We start from the raw sequence: 12283 nt of genomic DNA on the forward strand, positions 1-12283 counted from the left end.
TTCAAAGAGCAAAAAAAAACCCAGATTTTCCTCAGAATCTCAGTGTTTACTGTGTGCTTGTATGTTTGTATCTGTTGGAATATTCTAGTGCAAAATGCTTGTAATGTATTCAGTGTTTTTAGGCTGCAGAGGGCATTGTGTTCTCTCTCCACTTTTCGAAGGTTGAAATGTTCAACACTGAATGGATGCAGAGCACAAGGGAGAGAGCGTGGTTACACATAGTGTTTCATCTGTTAGAGTTATGCATCTGACTTGAGGTTTTGGAAAACTAGCTCCTCTGTTGATGTTGCTTTAACACATGCATGTTGCTTTAATGAGTAAAGTCAGACCACGTGTTCAAATAAGTTATTATTAAAGACTGTTGCATGGAAATAGGTCGCCTTTCTTTTGATCGCTCCTTTTCCCTCCCTACCATCATTTAAAAACCACACAAAACATGAAAGATAAAAAAGCCACAGCATGTATGCTCTTTACATTGTTAGGCATTTCTCTCTACCTCATGCACCTTTTTCAGTTTTTGGCTGTCACGCCTGTTCCTTTTCTTTTTATCCGTTTTCCCCTTGATCATCTCTTCTGCTCTCTCACTGCTGGGTTTCTGTGTACAGGTACTCATGCTGCTGACATTTGAGTCCAAGCAGGGTCCAGTGACATGGCCTTTACCACCCCTCGCTGGTTCTCCCTTCACCATCAGTACCCCCCACCACCATTCTTAACCTACCAAGTCCTCTTCATCTGCGTGAACATCGATATATGTCTGTTTGTGTGTGTGTTTGTGTGCTTTGGGACCATCCTGTGTGTACAGTGTCTGTGTGTTTAAGCCATGTCCAGATCAACCACGTTCCTGCTTGCCTTTAGCCTGTGTGCACAGTAGGGGACTTGGTGCGGAGCAAGCCTCTTTCTCTGCTGGACGCAGGGTGAACAAACACAGTCACTGCGGGTTGGGGGGTAGTGGGGCATACATGCACACATGTGGCGGTGGATAGCTAACTCTGATGCAATAAGGTCAACACAATAAGTTGACAATGACTTGAAAATCTGTCTAAAAATACCTTATTAAAGGATAACTAAAAAATGTTTTTTCTTATATATGCCTTTACATTATTTGGATATAATTTAAACTTGATTCTCTGTGTTACAGACTTCTGGAAGAAATGTTATCTACACAAATAAACAAAGTGCAAAATCTCATTGTTCTTCTTCTCGAACACACACACACACACACACACACACACACACACACACACACACAGAAACATGCACACATATACAGACATGCTCACCGTCCCTGCAGCCATGGGAATGGAGAATGCTGAGGGTTCAAGGTCATTTCAAGTATTCTGCACCCCGGGGCTCTCCATTGTCAGAGCACCGCATCCTTTTTGCTCACACATGCACTCAAATTCACATTGTAGGCAGGCATTCGTTCTCCACACAGCATCTCAGAAAACACATGCATCTGGGACAAGAAAGTGTCTGTCAGGTGAGAACATGACACTTCTTAAGTCCACTAACACACAAAATAGCCTCATGTGTGAATCTTCAGTGGGGAAGCAATAGTCCATGTTTATTTCGAGATCATAGTTTGTATAGACAGAAAGGAATGAAAGGTATGACTGCTGGACAGTTGCTGTGCAACAGTTAGCACTGTTTGGCATTAACAGCTTACTTTTATTCGTGAAAGGAGTGGGTTTGTGTGGAGATGATAGAGTTTTTAGAAACAGAGTGACGGTAAGGTGGAGAGGGAGAGAGCCTGAGAGAGATCGAGCAGCAGTGGGTGTGATTAGCTCCTTTGTTGGAGGTCTGTTGAGCTTCATTGGTTCCAGAGAATAGGTTCCTAATGAACCCAGCCAAGCTTGGGCCAAACTTTGTGTTGAAGACAAACTAAGTTATGGTGGTCTGGCAGAGCGCTGGGGGCGAGCCGACTGATATACAACGCCTGGACATATGGTCCCCCCATCAGGGCCTCTCCCAGCCACTTTCTCATGTCCTGGCTTCTGTGTGTGTGTGTGTGTGTGTTCCTTTGTGTGTGTGTGTACATATCAGAGGACACATACACTCACACAGAAGGAATATTTACAGTGTGTATTTTTGTATTTGTTTGATAACTCATTGGAACAGAGAAAGTGGAGAGAAACAGAGGGGTTGAGGGGAGCAGAGGGGGGAGAGAGAAAGAGATGCTGGATGATGCTTACTGAAAGCGACAGAGGAGAGAGGGCTGCAGGCTTTGTCTTTCTGTCTGACCCCGATACAGAATCCTTTCTGACACGTCCTACAAGACATGGAGTAACTGAGTAAATCAGGCCAACCTGGCTTTGGTATAGCAACTACTGCACCATAACAGATGCAAGAGAACATGAACCGATGTCACTGATGATAGGAAGGGAGGGGGAGTTTAAAAAAAATTAAAGGCAAAAGTTTTTTTTGGTGCAAGTACTAGTTGCAAAGTGAAAGATTAGATAGTAAGCAGCTGTCTGTGTGTGTATTTATTCACACTTGTGCACTAGTATTTGAGGAGGAGGCGCAGGTGAGCCTCACAGTGATTTGGGGCTAATTGTTTGGGTCAGGGTGGGAGTGTGGGGACGGATGTCTTCCGTGTCCCACCAACAAGGCTCTCGGTAACTGAGCCGGCGAGGGGGAGAATGGGCCCACTACAGGGCCACACAGCAGGCTCAAACAACACTTATTCTACTGGCCAAACTGTCAGCCAGAACAACTTCATTGTGCCCAAAATTGGAGTTGAAAGCAAGGCAGAGACTTGGGAGGGGAGGGGGCTTGGGAAGGTAGGGAGAAAGAAGGGGAGGATGCAAAGAGAGAGAGGGAGAGAGAGGGAGAGAGGAGTAAGGGGGTCTGTGGGAAACTGGGGGACTGGAAAAGGGGGAGCCCCAGAGAAAGTGCAGTCTTGGGGATGAATAGGGTCAGACGGTGTGAGTTCATTTCAGTGAGGAGAACTCCCATAGATCCTACATGCGGGGCAGACGGCCAGGAGCAAGGCAGCGGCCTTGAATGGAAATTTATTACAATGTATGCTGGGATAAAGGGAAGCAACTGTACCATTTTTGTATTCGAGAGTCTGTATTGCCACCAAATTCAATCATACTATTCAGTCACGATAAACAGAGATTTTAGACAATGACATAACAGCTGATAGTGAAACACATTTAACAGCAGTGTGCATTCTGGTGGTAGCTATTCTCTTGTGGTGCTGTTCAGTGCATCCCCTCCCCCACTGACTCCTGCCAATATTAGATCATATATTTGAGAAATGTCTCAACCGCATGTAATAAATAACTGTGCCACACACACAGGTTACCCGCGAGCATTAGACACTTCCCTGCAGAATTTCCCTGTTTCGGACCCCAGGAGGAGGCACAGCCACAAGCTTTGAACTGTGATTTGTATATAGTACAACAGAAAGCCCCTTTGGACTGACACTAAACCAGTTTAAATCAGTCCAACACTGATTTACGTCACCATTCTCCGCTTTGTCTCTTCCCTCTTCTCCTGCCGGCTATTTCGAATTCATCTTCCTGCCCTCTGTAACTACGGCAAAAGGGTGAAGAAGTTTACTTAGTCACACTGCGTTTAAGGAGATGAGGAAAGTCTGTGGTTCTGTGCGTGTGAGCAAAGGTGTGTGTGTGTGTCACTGTGGTTTGTTTGTGTATGCGTGTGTGTGTGTGCGTCTGTGCATGCACAAAATACAGACATGTACACACACACCTACACATACACACACACACACACACACACACACACACACACACACACAGCCCTGTTTGATCCAGAGCTAGCCCTGCAGCTCCCAGAGACTCAACAAAAGGCCTCCTCTATCCATTGTATGAGCTGTGTGTTTCCCAGGAGAGCTCAGGCTCAGTGAGAGAAGGGCCCCAGATCGCTTTCTCCTGACATGGATGTTTATTCGCTCTATGGTCCAGCAGAACACCCTCAAAAGGACTGGCCTTTGCATTTTGACGTGCATGACACATAGTTTTCGAAAAGAGAAGAGGGGCTAGAGGGTGTGAGAAAGAAAAAGGGAGAGTGAGTGTCTTGACAGATGAACAGACATACAAGACAGACAGATAGAGAACAGTCCTGTCTATGAAGGTGTTCTCAGTGCACTCATATGAAAAAGAATATTCAGGGTGTTCTCCGCCATTTTATTTGCTTCTTGTCTTTACACTAGTCAGCTTTCTTGTCAACCTTGTTCATGAATGTAGATCCACCCAGTGGGTGGGTAGAGATTTCTTCCTGATCTTGACAAGCCCTCCTATCCATGACTGCATACTAATTTCCCCAGAACTACTGAGGCAGTGGAAAACAAATACAAACTGCCAGGGCTACTGTTCATCGCTTGAGGAGCAGGGTCTTAGCAGGTTAGCAGATAGTAGCTGTCTATTGTGTGATTAGTGCGATCAGATAGTCTTCAAGGAATCTGTCAATATGTCTTGAGTATAAAATCCAGAGCTAATTAATGGAGGTGTAAAAACGTCTTTTCCATTCACCTGACAATTAAAAATCCATCATATGTTTAACGTGATCACCTGACAGTAACTGATTTTGACACGCACAGGTTTTCTGGCTTCAAAGTATTTCACGTTATAGACAATGATCTGTCCCCCGCTGCTCTCATTTCACTAGTTGCCTTTATCTCCCACTTTTGAATGCTATCTATCAGCGTACTTCACATTCTCTGACAATATTAAAGGTTCCCTTTAGATTGAGAGTGCCTGCAGGGTTGACCATAGATCTCAGTAGAGCTGCAGAAGCCGGCAGTTGAAAACAAACATGGTAGGCTGATACCATCTAATCTGTTGAACACCATTATCGTCTAAAATATCGCTATACTCCCTTCCGTGCCCGCACGAACCCACCCTCCAACCCAGACTTACTCTCTCCCTCTGCTCCCTTTGAGGTAAAAGCTTGTGTGTTGAAGCTCAGAGTGAATGTAAGCTATTGTTGAAGTGTAACTGGACTCTACAGCAGGTTGTTTGATCCTGTTTTGGGCCTGAAAAGCCTTTTTCTTACTTGAACTGCCACATCAGCTGAGAGGGTTAGACAACAGAGTCTATTTGTAGAGTCTGCTGTCTGTCTGCTCTATTTTTTTCTTTCTTTTTTTATTCCATCCACACTTTGTCTCTCTTTGTCAGTCTAAATTTCTCATCCAGATTCAGGTTTGAGTCCACGGCTTTAATTACAATCAAGAGGAGCATGCACTCATTCACATACTGTACTTAGACATAAATTGTTAGGCACTCTCGATTTCTTCCTTCATTCTCTCTCGTACCTCTGTATCTCGGTACAGACACTGGGATTATATTTCCTCGCCTGCACCTCTAGTATTGCAATAGCAAAAGAGAATGTTACTGGAAAGTGTTTAGATGACAAAAGCTTTAGTAAATTGTTTTGTTCACCCACAATACTTCCCATGATACATCCAAGCTGTCGTTGTGTTCCTGTTTACCCAACATCATTTCATTATTTACATTACAACATAGAACCATGGTGCTGTATTGTTGAATGTTTTGGGAGCTGACTTGCACTACCATGCCTTTGTTACTGTTTTGACATTGTACTCTCAATTTATGATCTGTTTGGTGTTCAGTGCGGACAATGTGCATGCAAATATCCTTGTCCCATTATACTGCCTCTCTTTGTATGCCAGCTTTCTTCCCTAAGAGGTATAGATGAAGAGTTGGAGGGGGGATGGAATGGCGCTGTATGTTTTTGGAGGGAGATTTGTGCATGCACACACAAACACACACACACACACACACACACACACACACACACATCTGTGCCCCAAACCCAGTTCAGATGTGAGAAACTGTACCTTAATTTGCATAAGAATAATTGACACTTCAAATTAGCCTTCCAATCAAAGAGGATTATTTTTTTCAGCATATGTGCAGGCAGTAAGTACTGCCATACTGGAGAATATGAAAGGGAGGGCAAAGAGAGTAGGGACAGGAGGGGGCATGTCATAAAAGATTAACCCTTTCATTTCCTCATCTCCGACTAAAGGATTTGATGTGCCTTTTTATTGCAAATATAACTTGATATACAGTAAAACAGACTTTTGTAGGGAAATAATAAATGATTTCTTCTCTAAACCGAGGGCTCCTGTGACTCTCTGGTAGGGCAAAACGGTGTGTCTGATTGATAGGTATTTTACCTTTGAAAGCTTTAGGTGTGCTGAGTGTGTTATGTGCACGTTTACACGTCTATATTCACCTCAGTGGCACTGGGAGCAGGCCAAGAGAGTAAGTGCTATTAAGCAGAGTGTATGAGTGTATGAGTGTGTGTGTGTGTGTGTGTGTGTGTGTGTGTGTGTGTGTGTGTGTGTGTGTGTGTGTGTCAGTGTGGACGTGTGCAGATTGAGGGTTTGCCCACATTAAACCATTAAAGCAAGTGCAATGTTGAATTATTGATAATGGCTAATGAAAAGGATCAGTTCAGGATGAACTACAGGCTTAACCACAGCCCTGAGGCTAACACACACACACACATCCCATGTGCATGCATATACACACATTTCCCAGGTTCAACATCTATATGAGTTTTTCTCGTACAGGAACTGAACTGGCGCAAGCATTTCTTTGAATGTTTACATCTCAGCCTTCATTGTTTCATCAGTTAGATTAGAATTCATTCCAGTTTAAGAGCAAGGAAGGCCGCAGCACTGCAGAATGATAGTAGCTGTTTGCTTCCAAGACCTACCCAGTTGACAAGCAGAAAGCCTTTTTAAGGTTGAGCTGGTTTTCAGGGAGAATAAGGGACAGGGATTCATTTTGGGGGGAAGGGGTAGAGAATGGCGGCTGAGGGTTTGGGGGGAGGTGGGGGTAAAGCTTCGGCGCCAGCCCCTCTGAAGCGCTCAGCATCCCCCCGCTCATGGGATGGCGGATGTGTCTGGGTGTATCCATGACAACCTTGCTGCATGCAGGGATATACCACGGGAACATGGCCAAGAAAAGTTGGTGTAGGTGTGAGGGCGTGCATGTGTGCAGATCCATTAAGGCCTATATATCTCTGTGACGTTAATATTCACCCAGAAAGGGAAGCTTGTGAAGTCTCCATTAGTTTCTGATGGACAGGCATGTATCTTTATTTTAGCCTTTGACTCAAAGGTTTAATATGAATACATCTGAGGTATTAATTCTCCCTTGTAATGAATGCAAGCTAGTTTTTCTAGTTTGACACACTTTCTGGTGAAAATGCCTTCTTACTAATGGTTCAGCCCGGCACAGTTTCATGTTATACATTTTACTCTTTCACAGACTCAGAGAGTTGCACCCTCACATGCACTCAGGTCAGAGCTCACACACTGCCTAACAAACATGTACACACACCAACACACACTGTCACACACAGACTTGCACAATCACACTCATAGCTCTGGCACAGATCAAGCTGTGTTATAATAATCCCATCTGGGACGGCCTGGATTCTCACACAGAAAGTGCCCACATAATGATGCTCTGATGAGTTCTTGTGAGTGTGTGTGTGTGTGTGTGTGTGTGTGTCTGTAAAAGAGAGGGAGAAAGAGAGAGAGAGGAAGGTGCTTTATGGGACACAGGTTATAGACTGTTTTATATTTTAAATCCACCTCCCCGTCCACACACACGCACGCTCATAAGCTCACACGCGTGGATGTAGAGTGAAACTCAGATCCTGTGGGAGTGTATTTTTAACCCCGGCTGCCTGTGCATTTGCTGAGGGGTTAAAGGGCCGAATGGTGAATCAAGTAAATAATTCACAATAGCTGAAACTCTTTCGATGTAACCTCAGAATGAACGGGGGAGGGAGAGCAAAGAGACTTAGTTATGTAGTGGCACACTATCGTTCTGCCGGATCCAACTTACTGTTTTGATTTAACTGTACAAAGTATAGAGAAACAAGTAGGTCAAAAAGCAGCAACTAATTATCCAGACGGGACTCTTATCTTCTGATGGAATCTGACTTCATGCAGCATCTGTGCAATGTATACGTGTGCACTTGTGCATCTGCTTCACTAAACAATATACCCATCTTGTGTTTTTAGGTTGGATGGACACGTCATTGATTGTGACCCATAAACAAGTGGCATAATGACTGGAGTCTCCACACTAAAGACGTCAAGGATATTCAGCTGATCTCAGAGGTGACTGAGCTCTCTCCTTTCAAGCATTACTGTTTCTGCCCTCTTGTTATATGGGCTATACTACACAAATTCCGTGCCATGGATCAGCAGTCTCTGCATCCTTTTTTCTCAGAGAATTCTATATGAAAGTGTCTGTAAGACATTTTGAGTGACATTGCTTCTGTCAAACGGCTGATTGAAGGAGACACAGAGAGAAATGCTGTGCTAATGAAATCGTCTGACCCACATCCTTTAGTGCTATCCATTTCTCCAAAGACACAGAAAGGGCATTTATACAGGTAAACCATGACTGGTCCCTGAAGTGAAAGGAGGGTTTTTTCAGAAGGAAGAGGAGCATCCATTATTTACCATACTAGGGTTGCTAGACACTTAGGAGATAATTCAGTGCTTCAAGCATACAAAACATAGAGCCTCCTTGGTGCTGGCGAGGCCATTGTTGTGTGTTTTGAACATGTCTGTTTCCATCCATACTGACAGATGAAAAAGAATATGTCTCCCCAAGGTTCAGAAGCATGGACATAGACAGACAGAGGAAGAAGGAGAGGCAGGGAATGGGATGGTGGAGAGATGTGTTTCTGTGTGTCCCATCTTTGTGCATGTTTGCTGTTCATGTGTGTGCATTTGTGTCCATGTGTGTCTATGTATTGCCCCAAGTCTGTTTGCTGGCATATGTGTGTATAGCCGTATGTGTAAAAACCTACCTAGTCCTGGATTATATAATGTAAACGAAATACTTTCTTGCTTACTTTGTGTTTGTACCTGCATATATGTGGATCATGTTTCTCCTGCACCTGAGTCTGTATAAGTAGTCTCTCCCAGTTCGGCTAGGCTTCAGTTGAGTCTTATTCTCTGCAGATCAGCAGCATCAGTTTCCCCCCTCATGGAGAGTGGAGGCATGTGACTGCTGTCTACTGGGAGTAGTTAGCAGAAGAAGACAAAGGCATACAACTCCTCCACCCTGTTATCAGACTTGGGGCAACACCAGACACTACTTTCTGCCTTTGTCAATTTCCTGAGGGACACTTTGACATGAAATCCTTTTTTGTGGATGAGGGGAGAGCACTCCCAAAAATTCCTGTATTTTTCCGCATAAATGCGCATTGTGATGAAGAGCGTGACAACGATCCACGTTTGTAGGTCTAACCTAGGAAATCTGGGTCTACTGGCACTGCATAATGCCCACAACTAGAATAAAAAAATTGATATTTTGGTATTACTCTTAAGTTCTACACATGGTATTTACTGATGGGAAACGCTCACACTTCATGATTTTTTTTCCTAATTTATGTTTCATTTTTTTTTGTTTTAGCTATTGTTCGTATTAGTTAAAGCAATGGCACATAAAGTGTCTTGATCAGTTTAATTGCAAAGGCGTGAGGACAATGATACTGCTTCAAACAGAATATTGGGAATAATGCAAAAACGGAAGCTCAGACTATTTTTAACTACCCCCAGTAACCACCACTTTGGTGCTATTGAAATAGATCAATGCGGTGGTTATAGTAAATTTATAGCAATTTTTTCCCAACCCTCCACTTCTAAAAATAGAACACGGTTTGCATCACTCAGGAAAAAATAGATTATATGGTAGCAGTGCTAAAAATATCTATCTACAAGTGTTTCAAAATTGTCTGTATCTATGGATAATCTACTCAATGAAATGTTGTGACAACTGATACAATGCGGGACAAAACTATAAAAATAATCCCCAGTTCGTAAAAGATGATTCTGACTTTATACACATTATCCTGCTTTGAGAACATGAATTTTGTTAGGCATCTTGTTTTGTCTCTTCTTCATCTTTATAAATACTGAGTTTTTTTTACTGTATAAAAGTACATGTGTACATGCATTTCAGTCCAGTCCATGTGCTAATTAGTCATGTCAAAGCAGATGTTTTGCGCAGTCTTCCGTTTTTGTTTTAATGCCAAACAATTTGGTCACTGAAAGCACAAGTTTTTCAGACTCACAGACAAGCATATACTGTGGACATCATCCTTATATATGGGCATTAAACTGCAGTGTCAGCAGAGAACATCAGGAAGATGCATAGAGAAGCACATGCAGTTTTTGACTACGATCAGCTGCCACAGATAGACAGGCAGGCAGTGTGTGCCCTTGAGGTGCTGTGAGCAGACAGGGTGGTGTGCTTGAGTTGTCGGAATCCACCTCCCTTCATCTTTTGGAGTTGGGCTTGTTTTGGCTGTTGATGGCCCAGGGACCCCCTGCCATCCCTGAACTGTTCTGTACTGTCAGCCAAACATCAGAGAAATTTGTTGAATGAGACAGCCTGGCCAAAACAGTACTTTTGTATAGTCTGAATTCCCCCAAAAAACTTAGGGGAGTTACTGACTTATAGCAGCTTGCAAAGGAGTCATCCACTTTTAAGACACTTCAAGTTTCTGACAAGATAAAGCAGCAATAGATGTAGAGAAAACCTCTGTTGAAGTCATGGGATCTTAGAATGACGTGCTGCTCTGTCTTTGTTGTCTGATGCAGACAGTGACACCACGTATTGAGGATTTAACTGAACCAGCCAGCCATCCTTTACTGTCTCAAATGACCCCAGCTGTTCTGTACAGCCTATACATTCATGTAGGGCTGCAGAATTCCTCCCATGCTTTTCAACGAACTCAATAGTTTCGGGGAAATATAACACTATAATGTCTTTTTGGAGGAAGGGAGTGTCAGGTATGGCAGGAGTAATGGAGGAAGGGCTGGAGGTGCAGGTAACCCAGGTTAGGCTGAGTGTACAGGGGATCCGATAAGGCGTTCCCCAGACCCTCCAGTCTTCCAGTCTCCTCTATGAGAGAATAATAAGCAGCTGTAACCCTGAGACACTCCCAGGCCTGTGTCCTCACCTACAAAAACCTTCACTGGGCGTCTTATCAGTTTCTAAGGATATCATGTAAGACAATACATGTGAGAAGTGCAGAGGGAACAATGGGAGGAAAGTGCAGTGTGATATGAGGGGGACTAATGTCAGCGGATATTGCTGAGGCCTTTGTCGCCTTCAAGTACACTGGGAGCTCACAGCTCACTGAGCTCCTTTCATTCCAGGATCTTGCTTTGGGATGTGATGAAACTCTAAAACAAGTGCCGTCCCACCTGCTTTAGCAATCACCAGCTGTATGCACAGAAATTATGCATTTGCTGTGATTAAAGCGTAACTAACCCTTGTCCCATTTAGATAGGAGTATGAGATGCATTTTTATGTTAATACGCTCATTTAAAGCATTAAAAAATGATCTCATGATTTTATTTTTTTTTTATAGAGCGTTGTTAGCACAAAATGCAATGCAGTGCAAATGATCAACTGAGATTTCTGGAATTAAATGTTTAATTTGTTTTCATATTTCTCTCTTTTAGGTGGATGATTCTCCTGATCAAGTGGAAAGGAGCCTGAATTTCAGCAAGAAAGAACCATCAAGATATATCTCACATGCTTTAGTGACAATCTCACTATGACCTGCACTGTACTTTATATTTCTGTATTTCTGTCAACTAGTTCTAAGATTGTTGACCAAACTGACAATCCTCTCAACAATGGACTGAAAATAGTCAATCCAACAAATTCTTTGACTTTGCTCCAATAGGCATCAATGTATTTATTTTTAAATTTTTATACGGGAGAACACTTCCCAAAATAAGATAAAAATATTCCACACATTAAAACTTGCACCTATTTCATGTAATTGATTGAGTCTAACAAGGATATTTTTTGACAGCTAAATAAAGACTTTTTTCTCCCTTTAAGTGATGTTTTAAGTGTGAGTTATTTCCATCTTTTCTGTGGCACTCCAGGTAAAGAAAAATGTGCTTGACATAATTGGGTCCTATTTGGTTATGAAAAGATCATGCACGCTGATAAAAGTTGGCAGTGTGATCAAAGCAGCATGCGTCCTGATCAAAATCATACACCTGACACAGTTGTAGTTTATCCAGGCAAACTTACAAAATGTGTGGAAAAAAATTTCAGACAGCGCCAAGAAGCCTTCCTGTATAAAATCTGCTCCCTTCCACGATGTGCACTATTTTGGTGTTCTACTCTATATCTATCAAATCAAATGTATGTGCAACAATGTTTTTTTTTTTTTATCCATGTCTCCTTTGTGTGTTTTTTTAAAAAAGAAAAATAGTACAATCTGA

General features: G+C 42.8%; 1 long non-coding RNA gene across 1 annotated transcript in view; it reads left to right on the forward strand.

The window, feature by feature from the left end:
• The window catches only part of LOC111562509 (uncharacterized), a 37480-nt gene extending 25590 nt beyond the window's left edge, over positions 1-11890 (forward strand). The window contains exons 3-4 of the long non-coding RNA XR_002745598.3: positions 8036-8134; positions 11504-11890. This is a non-coding gene — a long non-coding RNA (uncharacterized LOC111562509). The remainder of the gene's footprint in view (positions 1-8035; positions 8135-11503) is intronic.
• Positions 11891-12283: the final 393 nt, after the last annotated feature.

The sequence above is a fragment of the Amphiprion ocellaris genome, chromosome 6 (genome assembly GCF_022539595.1).
Source record: "Amphiprion ocellaris isolate individual 3 ecotype Okinawa chromosome 6, ASM2253959v1, whole genome shotgun sequence".
NCBI lineage: Eukaryota > Metazoa > Chordata > Actinopteri > Pomacentridae > Amphiprion > Amphiprion ocellaris.